Genomic DNA, 26,993 nt, shown 5'->3' with positions numbered 1-26,993 from the left:
AATGGGCACCTTTACTGCAAGTGGGACAATCAACAGCCGCATGCTGACGAGCCACAGGGCGCACTGGTGTAGATGCATATTAAGAGGGTGGTATGTTTCGTGAAAATATTTCATTGTGTCAATTAGTATAAAAGCAGGGTTAGCTAATTGGGGAATAGGCTAACCACATGTTAACTTGGAGTACTCATTGTATGACACCATTGTATTACCCAGCTAGTTATTCCGGGAATAAGTTTCCTGTCCAGTTAAGCTAGCAACAACTGAAGAGCATGCTGGGTATTTTCGCGTACGTCATTTCATATTTACTTACTCTTAGTCAGAAGAAATAGCGTGTCTGACACGAGCGGTAAACACTCCAGATAGCAAAACTATTCGCTTGAGATTTCTTCAAAGTTATTGGACACTGTAATCGAGTTCCAGAGTGTAGGTGAAAACCGCTGGGGTCTCATTTAATGAGAATATTAGTGCAAAACATTTAACGAAGACTGTAGGGCACTACGCGTACAGACAAAATTGACACTCGGCGCAGCAGCTGGTGGGAACGACCGTAAAGGCATTTCCCATTTAGAGTCACTCCCATCAGCCACTGTGTTGGGTGTCAACTTTGTTTGCATGAATATTACTTGTATGTGTAATAATGCAGTGATCTGTCTTGAAATTAGATAAAGGATCAGGTAGTTCAGGTTTGACCAGTAAGAGATCTTTCTGGATTTCCAAACAAATTATTGGAAAAAATATACAACAGTATCCATTTACAAACACATTACATAGATCTATAGAGAGCTACAACAGATGTACTTTTTTTTACAAGAAAGAAACACTCAGATATTATGGCCGTAAAAAGTTGCAGAAGCTACAGAATGTTGATGTGCCATATGTGGAATGGAAGTTCCAAATTGTGTACGATTTGATAAACTTGTCAACAGAGGTATGCCACAGTCAGTTCGATTCAGAAGCAACATTTGCAGGCAAGATAATATTCCATTAAATTTACTATGTGGTAGAAGATGAATTTTTAATACAGTAGGAACTGTGAAATGTGGCCTGTTTTCTGAAATTGCTGGTCTTCTCAGATTCTTAACAAACTGTGGTTGGTTGGTTGATTTGGCAGAGGGGACCAAACAGTGAGGTCATCGGCCCCATGGGATTAGGGAAGCACGGAGAAGGAAGTTGTCCATGCCCTTTCAAAGGAACGATCCCGGCATGTGCCTGAACCGATTTAGGGAAGTCACGGAAAACTTAAATCGGGATGGTTGGACACAGGTTTGAACCCTCGTCCTTCTGAATGCGAGTCCAGTGAACGAACTGTGTCAACACAGACATCAAGCAGACTGATTTGACTGACAATTCTAAGAGGTGTTACAGGCTACCTGACAGCTTAGAGCTTGGAATGATTAATTCATTACAGCAGATTGGTGTTCTATAGAAGGTACCTTTGCTGAATTACTGAAAACTATTTGTGGATCCAGTTTTGTAGTTAATGTCCATATATGAATCCTCTTTCTATGTAGTGATGATTATTAATAATTATATTGATGGGACATAAGAAGAAGAAGATGCCTACATTTATCATGAACAACCATTATCTTCTCTATAATACCTGGGCAGAAATGTATCTATGACACATATCAAACTGGAGGCTGTTGTTATTCCATCTCATCCTAAATGTTTGAGGAAGAGTAACTATTTCAAACATATGATTCTTGAGTTTCTCCCGGCGTATTTGATAGTCAAAATATCCACGGGTGTGCTGCCGGTCTATAGTGTCCAACGGGCACAATATTTCGGCGATCATACATGTCGCCATCATCAGGTGAACTGACGGACTGAGCTCCTGTGAACGTGCCGGCACGGAGATCCGTACGCTATGGCTGCTCAGAGGGAACTGGGTTCGGTCGCGGCGGCGGCCGATTTAAATACCCTCCGCCCGCGGCGCGCTCCCTCCGCCGTCCGCGCCCCGCGCCACGGTCGCGCGGTGGAACAGATTGCGACGGCGTCTGAGATGACGTCGGAGTGATGGCTCTGTCCGCCGTGGTCGTCACAACTATACGTTTGCTCGATTTACTCTTGATTAACCCGATCGCTGGTTCCCAAGCCTTGCTAAGATTATAGCCACAGTCACGGTTTATGAGGTCGTCATTGGTGCGAATTTCGATGGCCTCTCTAACAACGCTGTCCCAGTATCTCGACGTCTGTACCAGAATCCTCGTGCGGTCATATTCCATGGCGTGATTTTCCGACAAACAATGTTCAGCGACCGCCGACTTGCTCGGATACATCAGGCGAGTGTGCCTCTGGTGTTCACGGCATCGATCCTCGACGGTACGCATCGTCTGACCAATATACGACTTGCCACATTGACACGGAATCTGGTACACGCCGGCCTTCCTCAAACCGAGGTCATCTTTGGCGCTCCCCACCAGTGCACGAGTTTTATTTGGAGGACAAAACACAGTTCCGACCCGGTGTTTCTTCAGAATGCGAGCGATTTTCCCCGAGAGTGCGCCTGTGTATGGAATAAATGCAGTGCCTACCTCCTCCCTCGTGACTTCATCCATCTCAAGAGGTTGTGCCGCAGTGGTTGGGCGGAGAGCACGTTGAATCTGCCACTCTGAGTACCCATTTTTCCGAAATACAGTTCTCAGATGTTCCAATTCCTGGGGTAGACTCTCTGCGTCAGAGATAGTGCGCGCCCTATGTACTAGAGTTTTAAGTACCCCATTCCTCTGTGAAGGGTGGTGGCAGCTGTCTGCGTGCAAACACAGATCAGTGTGCGTAGTCTTCCGATACACCCCATGACCTAGGGTGCCGTCAGCCCTTCTCTTGACCAAGACGTCGAGGAAAGGTAATTTACCCTCCGTTTCAGTCTCCATAGTGAATTTGATGTTGGGGTGTATGGAGTTTAGATGTGTGAGGAAGTCAAGGAGTTTATCCATACCATGTGGCCAGATGACGAACGTGTCGTCCACGTAACGGAAAAAGCAAGTGGGTTTCCATACGGATGACGACAGGGCTTCCTCCTCGAAGTTCTCCATGTACAAATTCGCTACCACCGGTGAGAGTGGGCTACCCATGGCTACTCCCTCCGTTTGTTCGTAGTATTCTCCATTAAAAAGAAAATACGTGGAAGTCAAGACATGCCTAAAAAGTTCAGTGGTCTTCTCGTCAAACTTCTGACTAATCAATTCTAGTGACTCTCGCAGGGGTACCCTCGTAAACAAGGAAACGACGTCAAAACTCACCATGATATCTGATTCATCCAACCTGAAGCTGTCAAGGCGTTTAACAAAATCCACGGAATTACGGATGTGATGAGGGCATTTACCCACATAAGGACTTAATATTCCCGTCAGGTATTTGGCCAGCAAATATGTAGGTGCCCTGATGTTGTTGACAATGGGGCGTAATGGTATCCCCTCTTTGTGAACCTTCGGGAGTCCATATAGTCTAGGCGGTACCGGACCTTGGGGTAACAATTTCTTAGCGTCACCCTCCGGTAAATCTGCGTCCTTGAGAAGCGCCCTCGTCTTGTTCTCCACCTTCTTTGTAGGGTCAACGCTGATCTTCCGGTAGGAATCGTCATTTAGCAGGCTCTGCATCTTATCAGTGTAGTCCTTATGGGAGACAACAACTGTAGCATTGCCTTTGTCAGCCGGTAAGACAACAATTTCAGAGCGCTCCCTCAGATCACGAATGGCCGCCCTCTCTTTACTGCTGATATTTGACTTCATCGGCTTGGATTTCGTCAACGCACGACAAGTTTCACGACGTATTTCCTCGGCTGATTCTGGCGGAAGTCGAGCTGCAACCTGTTCAACAGCACTAACAATTTCTGCGACTGGAGTCACAGCTCAGTCCGTCAGTTCACCTGATGATGGCGACATGTATGATCGCCGAAATATTGTGCCCGTTGGACACTATAGACCGGCAGCACACCCGTGGATATTTTGACTATCAAATACGCCGAGAGAAACTCAAGAATCACATCATACACCTTTACGGGGAGGAGATGTATCGCAGCATGAAGAAATTTGAAAAGTTGCGCCACCGTAGATGTCGTTTGCTAAGTACTCTTGCCTTTCTAAAGAGATGTCGTTCCGAGAATGTTGTTCCAAATTTTGCTAAGGTTATGCATCACATCGATTCTGCAGCAGCTAAGAGAATCAAGAAACGAGCCAGCCTCGCATTGGTACGTGAGAGAGTGCAATTCACCCGCCGGAGCCTTGAGTTTATCTCACAGGAATTACTCAAACTACATTTGCAACTGGCTAGTAAGTTTACTTCTTGTTCCTGGGATTGGATTGATGGTGTCACCTGGGTGTCAGCTGATTCCGCCCATAAGAAGGCTACGGGACGTCAAACAGCTAAGTTCTCACGTCTCCTTGACAAACCATCTCTGCAGGTTCCGTGCAAGACTGTCATCAATTTGAGTGGCATGGTGTTGAGTGATGATGCAGTCTCGGTTTTGCAGAAAGGTCTCAACTTCTCTCCCACCCCCAAGTTCACTCCAGTCGCAGAAATTGTTAGTGCTGTTGAACAGGTTGCAGCCCGACTTCCGCCAGAATCAGCCGAGGAAATACGTCGTGAAACTTGTCGTGCGTTGACGAAATCCAAGCCGATGAAGTCAAATATCAGCAGTAAAGAGAGGGCGGCCATTCGTGATCTGAGGGAGCGCTCTGAAATTGTTGTCTTACCGGCTGACAAAGGCAATGCTACAGTTGTTGTCTCCCATAAGGACTACACTGATAAGATGCAGAGCCTGCTAAATGACGATTCCTACCGGAAGATCAGCGTTGACCCTACAAAGAAGGTGGAGAACAAGACGAGGGCGCTTCTCAAGGACGCAGATTTACCGGAGGGTGACGCTAAGAAATTGTTACCCCAAGGTCCGGTACCGCCTAGACTATATGGACTCCCGAAGGTTCACAAAGAGGGGATACCATTACGCCCCATTGTCAACAACATCAGGGCACATACATATTTGCTGGCCAAATACCTGACGGGAATATTAAGTCCTTATGTGGGTAAATGCCCTCATCACATCCGTAATTCCGTGGATTTTGTTAAACGCCTTGACAGCTTCAGGTTGGATGAATCAGATATCATGGTGAGTTTTGACGTCGTTTCCTTGTTTACGAGGGTACCCCTGCGAGAGTCACTAGAATTGATTAGTCAGAAGTTTGACGAGAAGACCACTGAACTTTTTAGGCATGTCTTGACTTCCACGTATTTTCTTTTTAATGGAGAATACTACGAACAAACGGAGGGAGTAGCCATGGGTAGCCCACTCTCACCGGTGGTAGCGAATTTGTACATGGAGAACTTCGAGGAGGAAGCCCTGTCGTCATCCGTATGGAAACCTACTTGCTTTTTCCGTTACGTGGACGACACGTTCGTCATCTGGCCACATGGTATGGATAAACTCCTTGACTTCCTCACACATCTAAACTCCATACACCCCAACATCAAATTCACTATGGAGACTGAAACGGAGGGTAAATTACCTTTCCTCGACGTCTTGGTCAAGAGAAGGGCTGACGGCACCCTAGGTCATGGGGTGTATCGGAAGACTACGCACACTGATCTGTATTTGCACGCAGACAGCTGCCACCACCCTTCACAGAGGAATGGGGTACTTAAAACTCTAGTACATAGGGCGCGCACTATCTCTGACGCAGAGAGTCTACCCCAGGAATTGGAACATCTGAGAACTGTATTTCGGAAAAATGGGTACTCAGAGTGGCAGATTCAACGTGCTCTCCGCCCAACCACTGCGGCACAACCTCTTGAGATGGATGAAGTCACGAGGGAGGAGGTAGGCACTGCATTTATTCCATACACAGGCGCACTCTCGGGGAAAATCGCTCGCATTCTGAAGAAACACCGGGTCGGAACTGTGTTTTGTCCTCCAAATAAAACTCGTGCACTGGTGGGGAGCGCCAAAGATGACCTCGGTTTGAGGAAGGCCGGCGTGTACCAGATTCCGTGTCAATGTGGCAAGTCGTATATTGGTCAGACGATGCGTACCGTCGAGGATCGATGCCGTGAACACCAGAGGCACACTCGCCTGATGTATCCGAGCAAGTCGGCGGTCGCTGAACATTGTTTGTCGGAAAATCACGCCATGGAATATGACCGCACGAGGATTCTGGTACAGACGTCGAGATACTGGGACAGCGTTGTTAGAGAGGCCATCGAAATTCGCACCAATGACGACCTCATAAACCGTGACTGTGGCTATAATCTTAGCAAGGCTTGGGAACCAGCGATCGGGTTAATCAAGAGTAAATCGAGCAAACGTATAGTTGTGACGACCACGGCGGACAGAGCCATCACTCCGACGTCATCTCAGACGCCGTCGCAATCTGTTCCACCGCGCGACCGTGGCGCGGGGCGCGGACGGCGGAGGGAGCGCGCCGCGGGCGGAGGGTATTTAAATCGGCCGCCGCCGCGACCGAACCCAGTTCCCTCTGAGCAGCCATAGCGTACGGATCTCCGTGCCGGCACGTTCACAGGAGCTCAGTCCGTCAGTTCACCTGATGATGGCGACATGTATGATCGCCGAAATATTGTGCCCGTTGGACACTATAGACCGGCAGCACACCCGTGGATATTTTGACTATCAAATACGCCGGGAGAAACTCAAGAATCACATCATACACCTTTACGGGGAGGAGATGTATCGCAGCATGAAGAAATTTGAAAAGTTGCGCCACCGTAGATGTCGTTTGCTAAGTACTCTTGCCTTTCTAAAGAGATGTCGTTCCGAGAATGTTGTTCCAAAAAAAAAAAAAAATTTTGCTAAGGTTATGCATCACATCGATTCTGCAGCAGCTAAGAGAATCAAGAAACGAGCCAGCCTCGCATTGGTACGTGAGAGAGTGCAATTCACCCGCCGGAGCCTTGAGTTTATCTCACAGGAATTACTCAAACTACATTTGCAACTGGCTAGTAAGTTTACTTCTTGTTCCTGGGATTGGATTGATGGTGTCACCTGGGTGTCAGCTGATTCCGCCCATAAGAAGGCTATGGGACGTCAAACAGCTAAGTTCTCACGTCTCCTTGACAAACCATCTCTGCAGGTTCCGTGCAAGACTGTCATCAATTTGAGTGGCATGGTGTTGAGTGATGATGCAGTCTCGGTTTTGCAGAAAGGTCTCAACTTCGCTCCCACCCCCAAGTTCACTCCAGTCGCAGAAATTGTTAGTGCTGTTGAACAGGTTGCAGCTCGACTTCCGCCAGAATCAGCCGAGGAAATACGTCGTGAAACTTGTCGTGCGTTGACGAAATCCAAGCCGATGAAGTCAAATATCAGCAGTAAAGAGAGGGCGGCCATTCGTGATCTGAGGGAGCGCTCTGAAATTGTTGTCTTACCGGCCGACAAAGGCAATGCTACAGTTGTTGTCTCCCATAAGGACTACACTGATAAGATGCAGAGCCTGCTAAATGACGATTCCTACCGGAAGATCAGCGTTGACCCTACAAAGAAGGTGGAGAACAAGACGAGGGCGCTTCTCAAGGACGCAGATTTACCGGAGGGTGACGCTAAGAAATTGTTACCCCAAGATCCGGTACCGCCTAGACTATATGGACTCCCGAAGGTTCACAAAGAGGGGATACCATTACGCCCCATTGTCAACAACATCAGGGCACCTACATATTTGCTGGCCAAATACCTGACGGGAATATTAAGTCCTTATGTGGGTAAATGCCCTCATCACATCCGTAATTCCGTGGATTTTGTTAAACGCCTTGACAGCTTCAGGTTGGATGAATCAGATATCATGGTGAGTTTTGACGTCGTTTCCTTGTTTACGAGGGTACCCCTGCGAGAGTCACTAGAATTGATTAGTCAGAAGTTTGACGAGAAGACCACTGAACTTTTTAGGCATGTCTTGACTTCCACGTATTTTCTTTTTAATGGAGAATACTACGAACAAACGGAGGGAGTAGCCATGGGTAGCCCACTCTCACTGGTGGTAGCGAATTTGTACATGGAGAACTTCGAGGAGGAAGCCCTGTCGTCATCCGTATGGAAACCTACTTGCTTTTTCCGTTACGTGGACGACACGTTCGTCATCTGGCCACATGGTATGGATAAACTCCTTGACTTCCTCACACATCTAAACTCCATACACCCCAACATCAAATTCACTATGGAGACTGAAACGGAGGGTAAATTACCTTTCCTCGACGTCTTGGTCAAGAGAAGGGCTGACGGCACCCTAGGTCATGGGGTGTATCGGAAGACTACGCACACTGATCTGTATTTGCACGCAGACAGCTGCCACCACCCTTCACAGAGGAATGGGGTACTTAAAACTCTAGTACATAGGGCGCGCACTATCTCTGACGCAGAGAGTCTACCCCAGGAATTGGAACATCTGAGAACTGTATTTCGGAAAAATGGGTACTCAGAGTGGCAGATTCAACGTGCTCTCCGCCCAACCACTGCGGCACAACCTCTTGAGATGGATGAAGTCACGAGGGAGGAGGTAGGCACTGCATTTATTCCATACACAGGCGCACTCTCGGGGAAAATCGCTCGCATTCTGAAGAAACACCGGGTCGGAACTGTGTTTTGTCCTCCAAATAAAACTCGTGCACTGGTGGGGAGCGCCAAAGATGACCTCGGTTTGAGGAAGGCCGGCGTGTACCAGATTCCGTGTCAATGTGGCAAGTCGTATATTGGTCAGACGATGCGTACCGTCGAGGATCGGTGCCGTGAACACCAGAGGCACACTCGCCTGATGTATCCGAGCAAGTCGGCGGTCGCTGAACATTGTTTGTCGGAAAATCACGCCATGGAATATGACCGCACGAGGATTCTGGTACAGACGTCGAGATACTGGGACAGCGTTGTTAGAGAGGCCATCGAAATTCGCACCAATGACGACCTCATAAACCGTGACTGTGGCTATAATCTTAGCAAGGCTTGGGAACCAGCGATCGGGTTAATCAAGAGTAAATCGAGCAAACGTATAGTTGTGACGACCACGGCGGACAGAGCCATCACTCCGACGTCATCTCAGACGCCGTCGCAATCTGTTCCACCGCGCGACCGTGGCGCGGGGCGCGGACGGCGGAGGGAGCGCGCCGCGGGCGGAGGGTATTTAAATCGGCCGCCGCCGCGACCGAACACAGTTCCCTCTGAGCAGCCATAGCGTACGGATCTCCGTGCCGGCACGTTCACAGGAGCTCAGTCCGTCAGTTCACCTGATGATGGCGACATGTATGATCGCCGAAATATTGTGCCCGTTGGACACTATAGACCGGCAGCACACCCGTGGATATTTTGACTATTTCAAACATAGTTTTGGCTTGTGGAATCATATTTAGCAGTTATATTTAATCTGGGAGGGAAGGGGAAGTAACTGAAGATATGACACCTTCTCTATATTCTTCCTTATTTTCTACAGTCAACTCAGCTTAGACCTGCCAGTTTTGTTTTCGGAATAAAAATACCTGTTCAAATGTGAAACAATTATCAGACTTGCAAATAGTGTTGTTTTAAAAGTAGCATAACAAAAAGCAGTGAAGGAAGGAAAAACTGTTAACTGTTAAAAAAAGAGAATAAAGGCCAACACTGGGATCAGGAAATAAAAATTGGAACAAATGATTTCAGAATAAAAACGTATGGCTAAACTTTGCTATGAGTTATTTCCTGTTAATTTTTCTGTGTTGAACTTAGCTTTAGTAAACACAAATAATTTACATATCTATGGGAATAATGCTATGTGCTGGACAGTCTTGGTGCTTTGTAGCATTCACTAAAAGGTGAAATTTGTTGTTCGAATGGGAGATAAGAGTGAACAGTATTTTCTGCTCCAGATGTGGCTGAGTTGATTTGTTACATTAAACAAACATAATTAGCCATAAATTTAAGAAATAAATGGTACTTCACATAAGTACAATATTTCAATTTAAGTTACCTTCAACTAGTTGCAATTTGATATAAAGAATGATACTGAAAATAGCTTGATATTCAAGAAAAGTTAAAAACATAGCGTTCCAGGCATTCCTTCCATGTGCTGCAACTATGCAGGTTCAGTACCATATACATATAGCTATTATTTTATTATAAATTATAGATGGGTTTATGTGAATAGTAATAACAACTGAGAAACCCAAAGCTATATTCTATAGCTGGGGAAGCAGGAGTTTGAAAAATTGCTAACTTACCTGTTAATTTTACTGTGCTAAACTTAGCTTGAGTAAGCACAAATAGTTCACAAGCTTCAGTGAATAATGGTTGTTGGGAGACAAAGTTGTTGCTCTGAGGTGTTAATGGACCTGTGAACTTAATATTTTCACTGAAAGGCGGAATGTTGTTCTGACACTGTTGTGGTGTTTCCAGAAAGGATGATTCCCAATAGTAAACAAAGTGGAACAATATATTCTGCTACTGGCGTACTGTAGCTGAGTGAAATTGGGACACAATTGTTTTATCAATCCGTTTTGCAACACGAAAAATCATATGCTTTTGTCTAAAACAGAAAAAGCTGTTAATACACATAATGTCCACAACTGGCGTGGTTTTTCGATTTGGTTAAGTCTATTATGGCACTGTCTGCAAAATGAAACAGTCTTTTTCACTACATTTTTGCAGTAGTTGTAACGCACGCCAGATAAACAAGACTATTTTGGCACGAATTGTCATTTTAATGTACCTGTCTTACGTAAATAAGACGAAATACTGGCATTAAATGCATATTACTGCAAATAAACTATAAGTTTTGAAAACAGAGAAATACTTTCACCTGTCCATCACATGCTCCAGTTTATTACATAAGGTACAAGACTGAAAAGATGAAGCATGGCTTCCTTTGATTAAAGAAATCTGGACATAAATTTGTAATTGGCGTTGTCTCATTTCCTTCTCCGTCCTCATTCTCATGAACAATTCAGCGAAAATCTCAGCCATCACTATCTGAATCTGTCACTATTCCTGCCGTCTTGAAAACTTATTTCCCAGTTAAGGTCGCTAATTGCCAGAAACCGAAACTTAACTTAGTCAGAGTTTGCATTATACTGGGTTCACACAATGCGTTTCTCCATCTATTCCAAGAGTAGAGTTAAACCGGTTGCTAACAGGAGACTAATATTCAGCCGCGCGGGATTAGCCGAGTGGTCTAGGGCGCTGCAGTCATGGACTGTGCGGCTGATCCCGGTGGAGGTTCAAGTCCTCTCTCGGGCATGGGTGTGTGTGTGGGTGTTTGTCCTTAGGATGATTTAGGTTAAGTAATGTGTAAGCTTAGGGACTGATGACCTTAGCAGTTAAGTCCCATAAGATTTCACACACATTTGAACTAATATTCGTGCTTTCAAAGTTGGCACTCGACACCGTGGCTGATGGGAGCGACGGCAAAAGGGAAATGCCTTTACGGTCACTCCCATCAGCCACCGCACCGAGTGTCAACTTTGTTTGCGTGTTTAGTACAACCTGCCCAAGGGGATGGAATTGTGCCAGGCTGATTCACTGTCTCATCAGGCCGGCCCAAACCGCTAAGGATAGAAACTTGAACTTTGGAGAGGGTGTGAGTCTTTTACTATAGGCATCATTTAAGAAGGCATTGTTCAAAATTACACTCCTAAGAGAGTGAAATAGGATATGAAAGCCTTTTTGAAAATATGTCACTATTAAGGCAATTTTGAAGTTAGACCTATGAAAATTGGTACTTGGATTCTCAGTTATAAATTTAAAAAAACGTGTTGCATCATTTTTAGAAGGGGGTACAATAGAGGATGCAAATTAAAAAAAAAAGTATTTTGTTATACTAGTATTAAAGCGGATCAGCAGCTAAGCTAGTCTTTTTAAATTGTTAAGGTAGAAATGTGCCTGTGACACATATCCAAACTGGAGGCTGTTGTTACTGTATCTCAACTTAAATGGTGATGGCAGAACCATACTGATCCAAATGGCATTCTCATCATTTTGAGAAAACTAGGGAAAAGCTTTTGTGTTTGTTTTAAGGAAATTTGACATTTTCATAGTTTGATCTACTAATGACTAATGAATGTGAATAAATTAATGTTGTATTGAAATCTTTCTGTTAGAAGATACAAAATGTTTTGTTTTTGCCCTAAAAATCGCTTGGATCACTTTGCTTCAAACAAATACTGCAATTAAAGCTGTGTCACATCGGAACAAGGCAATTAAGATCTGGAGGGTAGCACGTTTTCATCGTCCTGAGCCTTATCGCCCCTTCCTTTTCTGAGTACACACGAAATTAGTGGGTAGAATGGATGGTGAACTGGTGGAACAAATTATTGTGTGATATTGGCTTTGCTGCGCTTTCTAGTGCAGGTATGTAATTTCGGAGGCTTGACAGAAATGCCTGCAAATCTGTTATTAGGTTTGAAGTCAGTTGCTTCATGCTATTCTATATAGCCATCATTGTAACACATGAAATTTGAGTCCTTGAAGAATTTTGTTTTTCACATTTATGATATCTTTGCATCCTCCCAAAAGACAGATTGGTAGTCTTTGGAGCGATCTGCTAGGCTTTCAAAATCCAGAAACTTGTCAGGTCTCGAACTATGGAAGGTTTACACTTCCATCAGCCACGCCCAAGGTCCATCCTTGCCTGAGGCATAAGGATGTCTGTTCATCTCTTCTGCTCTCGACTTATGAAAGAAAAAGCCATGTCATTTGGTAAGAATGAACGACACTCACAAGGTAGCACATAACATTATTTTCGAAATGAGACAATTTGTTGACCAGAAACATAACAGAATGTAATATGTTCCACTTTCAGTTCTGTCTACAGTGACAGCCACTAAAAATGTGCAGGGTTTTGATGAAATCTGGCAGAGAATTTTCTTTATAGTGATGGTGTGAGGAAATCACTTCCTGAAAACCTTTCGCTCCACAATGTTCAGGCCACTTGTTCATTACAATTTTTTCTCCGTATTTTAGGTAGGAATTTACTCTGAAACTGAGCATCTTAAGTTGCCTTTGATAATAGAACTCACTTGTATTTAAATATGGAAGGGGAAGTGTGCACTCCAAGTCAAAAGTTGTAAAGATTTAACATCTTTAACTTTTGCTTTACAGTCATTCTAAATACCTTACACTTTAGTTGCCAATTTGATATTGTCATCCTCCTGGTTTCTTAAAACTAAGCATGTTTCTAGGTCTTCTTTTGTTTTTTTTGCTACACATGTTTTGGATGTCTCTGTTTTAGTTATGTAAAATAGTGAACTGAACTCTGTTGTGAACACTGTTTTGTAGACATACTTTTTTAGAATCGGCTTTTCCTCTGCCTCGCATTTTTCTTTGAATACTTCATACATTGTACTAATGGACAGCCCTGGAGACAAGTACTGATGTGAAGACTTACTTTTTCCATAGTCACTCTTGTATCTACATCTACATCCATAATCTGCAAACCACTGTGAAGTGCATGGCAGAGGGTACACCTAATTGTGCAAGTTATTAGGGTGTATTCCCATTCCATTAACGTATGGGATGTGTGAAGAATGATTGAATGCCTCTGTGCACAGTGTAATTATTCTAATCTTATCCTCACGATCCCTATGTGGGCAATATGCAGGGGTTGTAGTACGTTCCTAGAGTCATAATTTAAAGACGGTTCATGAAACTTTGTTAGTAGACTTCCTCGGAACAGTTTACGTCTGCCTTTAAGTCTGTCATTTCAGCTTCTTCAGTACCTCTGTGACACTTTCTCATGGATCAAACAAACCTGTGACCATTCGTGTATTTACGAAAGTTTTAATATGGTCTCTGATCCATGTCACTTTCTCCTCAGAGATCTTGCTAGGATGAGATATTCGTCCCCTTTTGTCATTTTCAGGTATTCCAGAGACTTTTTTTAATTCATAGTGTATAATCAATTCTTTTATTGCTAACTTGCGTCACACACAGCGAGAAATTTTTACAAACTCTTTTATCACATAATACGAACTGTCTTGTCACACTTTTGTTGCTAGGTGCCTGAATAGAACACCTTTTCTTACATAATTTGGGTACTATAGTTTTTAAACATTACATAACCAAGTCGTTTGTGTATCCAATGAAGATAACTGGTAATACATGTTATGCGTCATTTTCTGATTTTGAGCAGGAACTTACTCACTGCATTTATGGTGGCAGTTATATTCAACAGGCATGAATACTTTTTCTGTCACAGTGTTACAATTTATGTTGGTGTATTCCTGACCTGCTGTTATTTTGGATTTTATTTTTATTCTTCTACTCCATCCATATTTCTTAGCCGTATTCTGCCTCTAATATGTTCATCAGTCTCTTCATTGTCGACATCTTCTCCTAAATTACCTATCACACTAGAAGAAGACTGGCCAATCTCTTGAAAGATATCTGGAAGTAATAAAATCTCTGATAAAAATCAAATGCCAAGATCTACACAGTAGGAAGGTAAAATGCAAGTTACTAAATCAGAGAGATGGTCAAATCTCCAGCACAGCTGTTTTAATCTAATGGCAATCATTCCAAATTACATTATATTATAACCACTCTTCATAAATATACACACCTCTATAGCCTTTCACATGGTCTGGGGGCTGGTAGGATGAATGATTGCTGGAAAAATCCACATTACTTTCATATCCGCTCAATGAATTTTGTAATGCTAACGTATTTTCATCTCTAGAGCGTGTATTTCTGTTGTCCATTTCACTGACACACTATTCTAACTTCGAAAATGTACATACAAACAGCAAGAACCTTACACTTGTACACAGCAAAGAGTATATAATGCGCAGCAAAGAGGAAAGAGAATATAAACACAGTCAAAAATGAAAAAATGACTGCAATGGGGCAGCTGAGTTCTATACAGTCAACATCATCTTTTGTTACCAGTTGAAAAATTACTCTGTAGTCAGTTTATTCAATCATTGTTATAAAAAATAAGCAACTATTTTGACTTAATATATTACACAAATTCCAAACTTTAACTCACAATCATAATAATATTTTGCACTTGGATCAATTCCGCTTTCGCACTGGATGAGAGCCATAACTTGGAGCCAAAATGATCCACGTGTAGGTTTTCACATGGAGAGTATGGCAAAACAACATCAATTCTAATTTCGGAGATGAGGCGTTAACACAGACGATGGTGATTTTTGCATTTAGATCAAAGTGACAGAAAAATTTATATTTTCTCCCGTGCATCCATGCAAAAAGCTCTAATAAAGGAAAAACATGATCTGGATCAGTAATTTGGCGTGATCTACTGCCCCCAAATGTCTGAGTAACAGGAACTATTTCATATATAATTTTGGCTTGTGCAATCACCTCTAGAAGCTATATGTACTCTGGGAGGGAAGGGGAAGTAATTGGAGATGTGACACATTCATTGTGTTCTTATTTTCTACAAAAATCTCAGCTTAAAACTGTCAGTTTTTGTTTAGAATAAAAATATCTATTCTCAAATGTGAAAGAATTACCAGAATTAAAGGTGGTGCCACTTCAAAAGTAGCATGACAAGAACTAGACAACACAGGAACAACTGTGTCAGTTGAAAGAACATAAAGCTCAGACAAATGTGTGGTTCCTGAAGAGGGGCAGCAGACTTTTCAGTAGTTGCAGGGGCAACAGTCTGGATGATAGACCAATCAGACCTTGTAAAAATTAACCAAAACAGCATTGCTGTGCTGGTACTGCAAACGGCTGTAAGCAAGGCAAAACTACAGCCATAATTTTTCCAGAGGGCATGCAGCTTTACTGTATGGTTAAATGACAATGGTGTCCTCTTGCGTAAAATATTCCAGAGGTAAAATACTCCCCCATTCGGATTTCCAGGCGGGGACTACGCAGGAGGATGTCGTTATCAGAAGAAATGGATTGGAGTGTGGAATGTAGATCCTTTAATCGGGCAGGTGGGTTAGAAAATTTAAAAAGAGAAATGGACAGCTTAAAGTTAGATATAGGGGGAATTAGTGAAGTTCGGTGGCAGGAGGAACAAGACTTCTGGTCAGATGAATACAGGGTTATAGGCTAAATACAAAATAAAATAGGGGTAATGCAGGAGTAGGTTTAATACTGAATAAAAAATAGGAGTGTGGATAAGCTACTATGAACAGCATAGTGAACACATTATTGTAGCCAAGATAGATTCCAAGCCCATGCCTATCACAGTAGTAAAAGTTTATATGCTAACTAGCTTCGCAGATGGTGAAGAGATTGAAGAAGTGTATGATGCAATAAAAGACATTACTCAGATCGTTAAAGGAGACGAAAATTTAAGAGTCATGGGGATCTGGAATTCAACAGTATGAAAAGGCAGAGAAGGGAAAGTAGTAGGTGAAAATGGAATGGGGGTAAGGAATGAAAGAGGAAGCCGCCTGGTAGAATTTTTCATGGTGCATGACGTAACCATAGCTCACACTTGGTTTAAGAATCATGAAAGAAGGTTGTATACGTGGAAGAGGCCTGGAGAGATGGGAAAATTCAGATAGATTATATAATAGTAAGACAGAGATTTAGGAACCAAGTTTTAAATTGTAAGACATTTCCAGGGGCAGATGTGGATTCTGACCACAATTTATTGGTTATGAGCTGTAGATTAAAACTGAAGAAACTGCAAAAATGTATGAATTTAAGGAGATGGAACCTGGATAAACTGAAAGAACCAGAGATTGTAGAGAGTTTCAGAGAGAGCATTAGGGAACAGTTGACAAATACAGGGGAAATACAGTAGAAGAAGAATGGGTAGCTTTCAGAGATGAAATAGTGAAGACTGCAGATGATCAAGGAGGTAAAAAGAAGAGGGCTAGCAGAAATCCTTGGGTAATAGAAGAGATATTGAATTTAACTGATGAAAGGAGAAAATATAAAAATGCAGTAAATGAAGCAGGCAAAAAGGAATACAAACATCTCAAAAATGAGATAGACAAGAAGTGCAAAATGGCTAAGCAAGGATGGCTAGAGGACAAATGTAAGGAGGTAGAGGCATATATCACTAGGGGTAAGATAGATGCTGCTTACAGAAAAATTAAAGAGACCTTTGGAGAAAAGAGAATATCAAAATTTCATATGGAAAACCAGCCCTAAGCAAAGACGGGAAAGCAGAAAGATGGAGGGAGGGAGGGGGTCTATCCAAGGACGATGTACTTAAGGGCAATATTATGGAAATTGAGGAGGAAGATGAGATGGGAGATATGATACTGTATGAAGAACTTGGCAGAGCACTGGAAGACCTAAGCCAAAAAAAGGCACCAGGAACAGACAACATTCCATCAGAGCTACCGATAGCCTTGGGAGAGCCAGCCATGACATAACTCTGCCATCTGGTGAGCAAGATGTATGGGACAGGTGAAATATCCACAGACTTCAAGAACAATATAATAATTCCAATTAAAAAGAAAGCAGCTGTCGACAGGTGTGAAAATTACTGAACTATCAGTTTTATAAGTCATGGCTGGAAAAAGCTGAACTTGGGGGAGTTCAGTTTGAATTCCGTTGAAATGTTGGAACACGTTAGGCGATACTAACACTATGACTTACCTTAGAAGATGGATTAAGGAAAGACAAACCTACATTTCTAGCATTTGTAGACTTAATAGAAAGCTTTTGACAATGTTGACTGGAATACTCTCTTTAGAATTCTGGAGGTGGCAGGGGTAAAATACAGGGAGCGAAAAGCTATTTACAATTTGTACAGAAACCAGATGGCAGTTATAAGACTCAAGGGGCATGAAAGGGAAGCAGTGGTCGGGAAGGGAGTGAGACAGGGTTGTAGCCTCTCCCCGAGTTATTCAATCTGTATATTGAGCAAGCAGGAAAGGAAACAAAAGAAAAATTCGGAGTAGGTATTAAAATCCATGGAGAAGAAATAAAAACTTTGCGGTTTGCCGATGACATTGTAATTCTGTCAGAGACAGCAAAGGACTTGGAAGAGCAGTTGAACGGAATGAACAGTGTCTTGAAAGGAGAATATAAGATGAACATCAACAAAAGCAAAACGAGGATAATGGAATGTAGTCGAATTAAGTCGGGTGATGTTGAGGGTATTAGATTAGGAAATGAGACACTTAAAGTAGTAAAGGAGTTTTGCTATTTGGGGAGCAAAATAACTGATGATGGTCAAAGTAGAGAGGATATAAAATGTAGACTGGCAATGGCAAGGAAAGCGTTCCTGAAGAAGAGAAATTTGTTAACATCAATATAGATTTAAGTGTCAGGAAGTCTTTTCTGAAAGTATTTGTGTGAAGTGTAGCCATGTATGGAAGTGAAACGTGGACGATAAGTAGTTTAGGCAAGAAGAGTATAGAAGCTTTCGAAATGTGGTACTACAGAAGAATGCTGAAGATTAGATGGGTAGATCACGTAACTAATGAGGAGGTACTGAATATAATTGGGAAGAAGTGGAAATTGTGGCATAACCTGACTAAAAGAAGGGACTGGTTGGCAGGACACGTTCCGAGGCACCAAGGGATCACCAATTTAGTATTGGAGGGAATTGTGGAGGGTAAAAATCGTAGAGGTAGACCAAGAGATGAATACACTAAGCAAATTCAGGATGTTGGTTGCAGTAGTTACTCGGAGATGAAGAAGCTTGCATAGGATAGAGTAGCATGGAGAGCTGCATCAAACCAGTCTCTGGACTAAAGACCACAACAACAACAAAGCTCAAAATTAGTATTAGAAAAAGAGACATTAAAGCAAATGGTTTCAGAATAAAAATATATTAATTCTTTTACATTTGTTTATTTTATTTTCATTTAATTACAACGGAGAACTGAAATATTAAAAAAAAGTGTCTCTTGAGCACGTTGTCCATTGACATAAACATACTTTTAATAATCCTGCTGGCTGTCTCCTTGTCAATGTCAATAAAGTCTCCGATGGACAGAAAGAAATCACCAGAGGCAAAGTATCTGAATGTTAGTAGTAGCTGGTTCATTGGTGGAACAGAGGCACTTCTGAAAGAAATAAAAGAATTACATGAGATAATTTGTGTGACAATTAAACAGACATTTAAAAATGTAACTTGTCAGCCACTCCTTCCACTGTTTTCATTTTGTTGATTCAATATCTAAAGATACATGTTAGGTGAATGAAAAGTATCTATGCTCTTATAACATGCAGATAACTATTATTTTATGATAAATACAGATGTTGTTATATGTTGATAACACTAATACACTAACTGAAAAACACAACAGCTATATTCTATAGCCATTTTTTTTAAAAAAAGCAGTACTGACTTTACGGTTAATGTTAATGTCATAAATGGGAGACAATTTTGTTTCTCAGAACTGTTAATGGGCTTGTGGTCTTAATATTTTCATGAAAATATGGAAGTAGTTGTTCTAATTGGGAATAAGAGTGAACATTTTTCTTTTTCTTTTATGGATGTAATGTGGCTGTGTGAATTCAGGGACATTAGTGGAATTGTGGTTTATCCGTATAATGACATACATTTGCAATCTATTTGATTTGCATGCAGGAGACATGTCAAAATTGTTTAATACATTTAAAATGATTTTTACACAAATAATATTACTAAAATAAAGAACATCATTAAAATGATACTTCTTACGATATGTAACACTTTGAGTCCGGCTCACATTTCCAGTTCATCCTGCATGAATTCATCCACTGAGTAACAACATTTCAGTCTCAACACCTCATGTAGCTTTTTTTAAGTAGACTTAAATTCAACTGCATTAACTTGTCCCTTTTTAATATATTATAAATTTTCATTCCCTTATATTGAGATCCCTGTGCATACAATTTGAGGTGGTGGGAAGCATAAAATTTTCTTTCTTTCTTGTGTTATGTGAATAAACAAAATGGTTTCCTGTGATTACATAGGCTTTCCTGGTGTAATAAGTCTTGAAAGTCTCTTTGGGTTTGCTGCCAGATCCTAAAATCAACTTGACTCGATATTTCGGTGATCCAACTGGTCGCCATCTTCAGGAAAATGCTGCTTCTGCTGATGAGTCCCGCTGAGAACTGACGCCAGGTTGCAAATCGACGTCCTATATAGGCCACCGTTCAGTACACAGCATGTGCACCGCCCATCACGGTTTCTGCCTTCCTAGACAGGGAGGTGGCGCCACCCTTAGTGAAACACTGCTGGCAGCGATATATCGCAATCAAGGCCGCACCAAAGAATGTTCAGTTTTGATGCGAGATAATACAGGATTCAGCGTCTTGCTAAGAGGAAACCCATTGTCTCTGCTGATTAAATTATCAGCCAACCTAATTTCAATCGCCTCTTTATAGACACTGTTCCAAAAACCAGAAATGTTGGCAACAACCACAGTTTCACCAAATTTCATACTGTGTGCCTCATTTAGGCAGTGTTCTGCTACTGCCGATTTTTCCGGCTGTTGTAGTCTTGTATGACGGCAATGTTCCACACACCTGTCATGCACTGAGCGAATCGAACAGCCAATGTAAGCTTTCCCACATTGACACGGAATTTTGTACACACTGGGTTTCCAAAGCCCCAAATCATCTTTCACAGAGCCGAGCAGAGCCCTAATCTTAGAAGGTGGACGGAACACACTCTTAATGTTAAAATTCCTTAAAATTCGTCCAATCTTAAACGATAAGCCTCCAGCATAAGGAAGAAAGGCCACAGATCTATGTTCCCCTCCATACACCTCCGGAGATGGTCCAAACTCTATAGCCCGACGAATCTGCTTCTTGGTGTATCCATTTTCCTTAAAAAACAGCCATCAAATGCTCAAGTTTTTGGGTTAAGCTGTCCGTGTCGGAAATGGCATATGCTCTCCATACCAAAGTCCTAAGGATGCCACTGCGTTGGTGTGGTGGATGACAACTCTTAGGATGCAGATACCAATCTGTGTGTGTCGGCTTTCGATGAATACTGTGTCCCAAAGTACCATCTGGTTAAACCATAACGTCTAAAAATTTTCAACCTCCATAGTAAATTTGATACGGGGATGAAGACAGTTGAAGAGCATCATATCCATGCGGCCAGACGAAGAAGGTATCCACGTTCTTCGGTGCGGCCTTGATTGCGATATATCGCTGCCAGCAGTGTTTCACTAAGGGTGGCGCCACCTCCCTGCCTAGGAAGGCAGAAACCGTGATGGGCGGCGCATGCGCCGTGTACTGAACGGTGGCCTATATAGGACGTCGAATTGCAACCTGGCGTCAGTTCTCAGCGGGACTCATCAGCAGAAGCAGCATTTTCCTGAAGATGGCGACCAGTTGGATCGCCGAAATATCGAGGCAAGTTGATTTTAGGATCGGGCAGCAAACCTGAAGAGACTTTCAAAATGGTTCCCTTAAAATAATTCGTTTGGTATACAGAAAGATATTTATCTTATATACACTGCCAGAAAAAAATTAGCACTCCCTTTTAGAGGTTTCCAGTTCACTCAAGATTTATTGTTACAACTGTGCTTATGGAGTACATGATATGATTATATTTACACATTAATAGCACAAATGGTTCTAAGGTACCAGCTATCAACCCATGCTGAATCACCCATATTAGTACGTACAGATGGCAAGTACTGTTCTGGGATACATTATGCCATGCCTGCTCAACCTGTTCCTGTAGTTATGTAGGAGTTGTTAGTTGGCAATTCACACGAGTCAATTCTTGTCCCATCATATCCCACTTGAGCTTGACCGGAGAAAAGTGTGGAGATCGTGCTAGCCACGGAAGTTCCTTCATGTCTTGCAGAGCACATTGAGCTTCACAGGCAGCCCATCATCCTCCTGTCGCAAAACCGGCAAAAGAAAGGTTCTAATAACAGTCTGCACATATTGAGCACTGGTTAGTGTCTCCTCCAGAAACACCAAAGGTGAACAAGAGGTGTAGCTTATCGTACCCCAAACAATAAGACCCGACGCTCGGACGAATGCTCTTTACAAGACAGTGCTCACCAGGTCTACGTCGTATGCGCAGATGACCGTCACTTGTAGGCAGACAGAATCTGTTTTCAGCACTGAAGGCCACAGTGTGCCATTCCATGTTCCAAGTGATCCTTCAACGGCACCAGTTGAGCAGTGCACTTTAATCGTGTGGTGTGATTGGAACACAAGCTAGAGGAGTGCATGCCCATAGTCCCTTTACTAATAACCGGTTCCCAACAGTTTGTGTTGACGTGTCTTGGCTCACAAGCCCTATTATCTGTGCTATGGTAGCTGTACAATATGCCACTGCTACCCTTACAATACAATGATCTTGGTGGGCATCTGTGCTGTGTGGACTTCCAGAACATCATCCACAGGTGTGAGGATGTTCACATAGCAAACACGAGAGCATCTCCATGGCATGGTTGCCTGCTTGCTTCACACATTTGCACTACACTGAGCCTTTCGGCTATGAGCTTTCCCTATTATGACATTGCAACCATTATCAGTACATCTACTAGCCCCAGGTGCCATATGCTGTCATTGGATCAGAATCAACGTTGTCTTTCCAGGTGTACTTGTTTTTTTCCAGCAGTGTATATATGGAGACAGCAGAGTTAAAATTTGAGTTTTCTAAGTAATGGACAACGTGGTTCTTAATGATTTACTGTGCACAAATTTCTAATCATTTTTACTTCAATTTTTACTATCCACTCTACATTTGTCGAGTTTTCCAAAAAACAATACCAGACCTAATAACGGACTCAAAGTAGACTGTACACACTAATTTCATGTGTCCATGTCACTTGCAATTAATAATATTTGTATTGCAAATGCAAAGCTACTCAATTTGCTTGCTAGGTACTCATTGTGTGCCTGCCAGCTCAAATATTTATCCAGATTTAATCCTAAGAGACAGTTATCTTGGCTGTCATGGATAATCTTAATCTGTTTACATTTTGACCATTTGGTTTTGAATTGTATCATGTGAGCCTTAGATATGTTAAATTCAACCCATTTAGCTGAGACCAAGTTTCTAAGTTGCTGAGGGTACTGATTACAAATTTGTGCATTTTTTCTGAATCCTGATGTACATACATACATACATACATAGATTAATCCTTGTTCCGTAGATCATGAATATGCGTACGTAATGATGTGGAACATGTCACTTTAACCTAAGTTCTCTTTACGCAAAATAATTAATTATTACTTTTTAGTTACTACTTCATGTCTAAGAACTCATCTATTGAGTAGAAGGAGTTGTCGTTTATATTTTTCTTTTAACTTGATTTTAAATGTTGGTTGGCTATCTGTCAGACTTTTAATACTATTTGGCAAATGACCAAAGATTTTTGTGGCAGCATAATTCACCCCTTTCTGTGCCAAAGTGAGATTTAATCCAGCACAGTGGAGATCATCCTTTCTTCTAGTGTTGTAGCTATGCACTTCACTGTTATTTTGGAATTGGGGTCGGTTATTAATGACAAATTTCACAAGTGAATACACATATTGCGAAGGTACTGTGAATATCCCGAATTCCTTAAATAAATCTCTGCTTGTGTCTGTGTATGTGCGGATGTGTGTGTGTGTGTGTGTGTGTGTGTGTGTGTGTGTGTGTGTGTGTGTATACCTGTCCTTTTTTCCCCCTAAGATAAGTCTTTCCGCTCCCGGGATTGGAATGACTTCTTACCCTCTCCCTTAAAACCCACATCCTTTCGTCTTTCCCTCTCCTTCCCTCTTTCCTGACGATGCAACCATTGGTTGCAAAAGCTAGAATTTTGTGTATATGTATGTGTTTGTTTGTGTTTCTATCGACCTGCCAGCGCTTTCGTATGGTAAGTCACATCATCTTCGTTTTTAGATATATTTTTCCCATGTGGAATGTTTCCCTCTATTAATTCATATATATATAAAAACAAAGATGATGTGACTTACCAAATGAAAGTGCTGGCAGGTCGACAGACACACAAACAAACACACAAAATTCAAGCTTTCGCAACAAACTGTTGCCTCATCAGGAAAGAGGGAAGGAGAGGGAAAGACGAAAGGATGTGGGTTTTAAGGGAGAGGGTAAGGAGTCATTCCAATCCCGGGAGCGGAAAGACTTACCTTAGGGGGAAAAAAGGACGGGTATACACTCGCGCACACACACACGTATCCATCCACACATATACAGACACAAGCAGACATATTTAAAGGACACACAAACACACACAGGGTCTTTAAATATGTCTGCTTGTGTCTGTATATGTGTGGATGGATACGTGTGTGTGTGCGCGAGTGTATACCCGTCCTTTTTTCCCCCTAAGATAAGTCTTTCCGCTCCCGGGATTGGAATGACTCCTTACCCTCTCCCTTAAAACCCACATCCTTTCGTCTTTCCCTCTCCTTCCCTCTTTCCTGATGAGGCAACAGTTTGTTGCGAAAGCTTGAATTTTGTGTGTATGTTTGTGTGTCTTTCGACCTGCCAGCGCTTTCGTTTGGTAAGTCACATCATCTTTGTTTTTTGATATATATATGATGAGACTTACCAAACAAAAGCGCTGGCAGGTCGATAGACACACAAACAAACACAATCACACACACAAAATTCTACCTTTCGCAACCAACGGTTGCTTCGTCAGGAAAGAGGGAAGGAGAGGGAAAGACGAAAAGATGTGGGTTTTGCCACATCCTATATATTATATTCATTCATTCATTCATTTCATTGTTGCCCTTATGGACAGTGTTTGAACTCGAAAATCACATGATGACACAATTTTCACTTCTTTCCTTTCTTCCTCTTCTCTTCCCAAAATCTCTTCATCCTTTGGCTGTGCTCCTGTTTCCTTTGCTCTGTCCATAATGTTCCTTTCTTCTTTCTCTCCTTTACAATAAATTTTGCACTCCTAACTTTGTTTCTGAAGTATTTCCTGTCTCCTATCATTTGCCTGTTGATCCCTATCTGCCTTAAGTCTTCGTCTATTTCATGATACCAATTTGTTTTCTTGCTTGAGCTGTTTACTACATCAAAAATTTTCTTTGTAAGTCGGTTGTTGTCCATTCTCTGTATGTGCCCATAGAAAGTTAATCTGCGTTTTCTGATCGCGTCTGTTAGTCTGTCAGTGTGCTGGTACAGCTCTTTGGTAGGTCGCTTCATCCATATGCCATCTCTGTGAATTGGTCCAAATATTTTTCTGAGAATTTTGCGTTCTATTTTTTCTGTGTCTATGATGCCTGATGCTCCAATTGTGGTTGTTTCTGACGCGTACAATGCTTCTGGTAATACAACTGTTTTGTAGTGCCTAAGTTTGGCCTGCCTCGATATGCTTTTCTTATTATAATGTGACCATGTGAGTTTGTATGCCTTCTGGAGTTTCTTCGTTCGTTCCATGTTAGCCGCCTAGTTTGATCCTCCCATTTGTATGTACTCCCCTAAATACTTAAATTTTTCGACTCTTTCTACGGATCCATATACCGTATGCATGGTGTGTACATTGTTGGTCTGTCGTTCCATATATTGTGTCTTCTCGTAAGATACCTGCAGACCTGTTTTGGCAGCTATTTCATGCAAGCATTCCAGTGCTTCCTTTGCCTCCTGTGTATTATTGCTGAGTATGGCTATATCATCTGCAAATGCCAGACATTTTATGATTGTTTTGGTTTCACGTGTTCTTCCCAGCTGTATTCCTTTAACTTGTTCCTCCCACTGCTTGATAATTTTGTCTAACACCATGTTGAACAGGACTGGTGAGAGCCCGTCTCCTTGTCGGACACCTGTGTGTATGTGGAAGGGTTCCGAAATTTCTCCCATGAACTTAATCTTGGAGGTAGTGTCTGTAAGCGTCTGTTGTATAAGTGCCCTGGTTTTTCTGTCGATACCATATTCTTCCAGTACGTCAAAGAGTGTCTGTCTGTCTATGGAATCATATGCTTTTTTAAAGTCCACAAAGGTAACTACAGTGTTTCTTGCCTGTCTGACTTTCAAAAGTGTTCTCAAGTTCCAGATCTGTTCGATGCATGATCTCCCTTTTCTGAAGCCTGCCTGGTATTCCCCAATTTGCAGATCTGCTTGTGGTTCTAGTCTGTTTAATAGCACCTTAGAGAAAATTTTGTATGTAACTGGTACTAGCGAAATGCCTCTGTAATTGTTTGGATCTGACTTATCACCCTTTTTATGTAACGGATGGATCAATGCACATTTCCATTCCTCTGGCACTTTCTCTGTGATCCAAATTTCGGAGATAATCTTATGGATATTTTTGGTGATGTTTTCATCTTGGAGTTTCCAGATCTCGGCGATAATACCATCTTCTCCGGCAGCTCTGTTATTTTTCATTTGTTTTATGATTTCCTCTATCTCTTCTATTGTGGGTGGATCAGAATCGGCATTAGATGTGGTCTTTTGGAATGTTAATTTTCCTGTAGGTTTTTTGCAGTTAAGAAGTTTATCAAAGTAATGTTTGAGAATTTTACAGTTTTCTTTTGTGTTTGTTTCCAGGGATCCATCTGTTCTTCGGAAGCAGAGGCTAGGGGGTTGATAGCCCTTAATATTTTCTTTGAAAGTTCTGTAAAAATTTCTTGTGTTATTTCTTTTGAAATCTTCCTCAATTTCTTTTAGTCTGTTATTGTCATATGCTCGTTTTTCCCTTCTGATTTCCTTCGATGCTAGTTTCTGAACTTCGTGAAATTCTTTCCATGTTTCTGAATTTCTGTAGCTACTGAACTTGTCCCATGCTTGCTTTCTTCTCTCAATGGCTTCATCACACTTTGCGTTCCACCACCTATGTTTGCGTTTTCTAGGTGGTTGTCCCCAGCACATAGTCTTCTGAACTGCCTTCGCCAGATCTGTCCATGTGTCTATTGAGTGCCTATTAATTTCTTCAACGATTTTATCCCTGTTTATCTTCAAGTATTCCGGATCAGGTTTGACTATTTTGTTTTGCGCTGTCTGTTTCAGTCTTGGGATTGGCCTAATCTTAACTTGTAGCAAATAATGATCAGACTCGAAGACTCCTTTACGTGTTCTGACATTTAGAATTTCCCGCAAATTTTTCTTGGATATGGCCACATGATCAATCTGAAATTCTCCCTACACTGTGTTGGGTGCTTTCCATGTTGTAAGTTTTCGTCTTGGTTTTTGAAATTGTGTTGACATGATTTTGAGGTTAAAGTTTTGACA

The 26,993-nt window shown here is 42.0% G+C and overlaps 1 protein-coding gene across 3 annotated transcripts in view; it reads right to left on the bottom strand.

The window, feature by feature from the left end:
* Positions 1–13,993: 13,993 nt before the first annotated feature.
* Positions 13,994–26,993, bottom strand: part of LOC126425034 (CWF19-like protein 2) — a 188,145-nt gene continuing 175,145 nt past the window's right edge. For 2 of the 3 annotated variants that reach the window (XR_007576249.1, XM_050087942.1), the window contains one exon: positions 18,675–18,909. The gene's annotated coding sequence lies outside the window, so the exon portion shown is untranslated. Of the gene's footprint in view, positions 14,342–18,674; positions 18,910–26,993 lie in introns of those variants that run through there. The other variant, XR_007576250.1, reaches the window with a different exon arrangement.

This window comes from Schistocerca serialis, chromosome 10 (genome assembly GCF_023864345.2).
Source record: "Schistocerca serialis cubense isolate TAMUIC-IGC-003099 chromosome 10, iqSchSeri2.2, whole genome shotgun sequence".
NCBI classification, from domain to species: Eukaryota; Metazoa; Arthropoda; class Insecta; order Orthoptera; family Acrididae; genus Schistocerca; species Schistocerca serialis.
The sequence above is the reverse complement of the archived record's forward strand: the minus strand, read 5'-3'. Positions and strand labels throughout refer to the sequence as shown.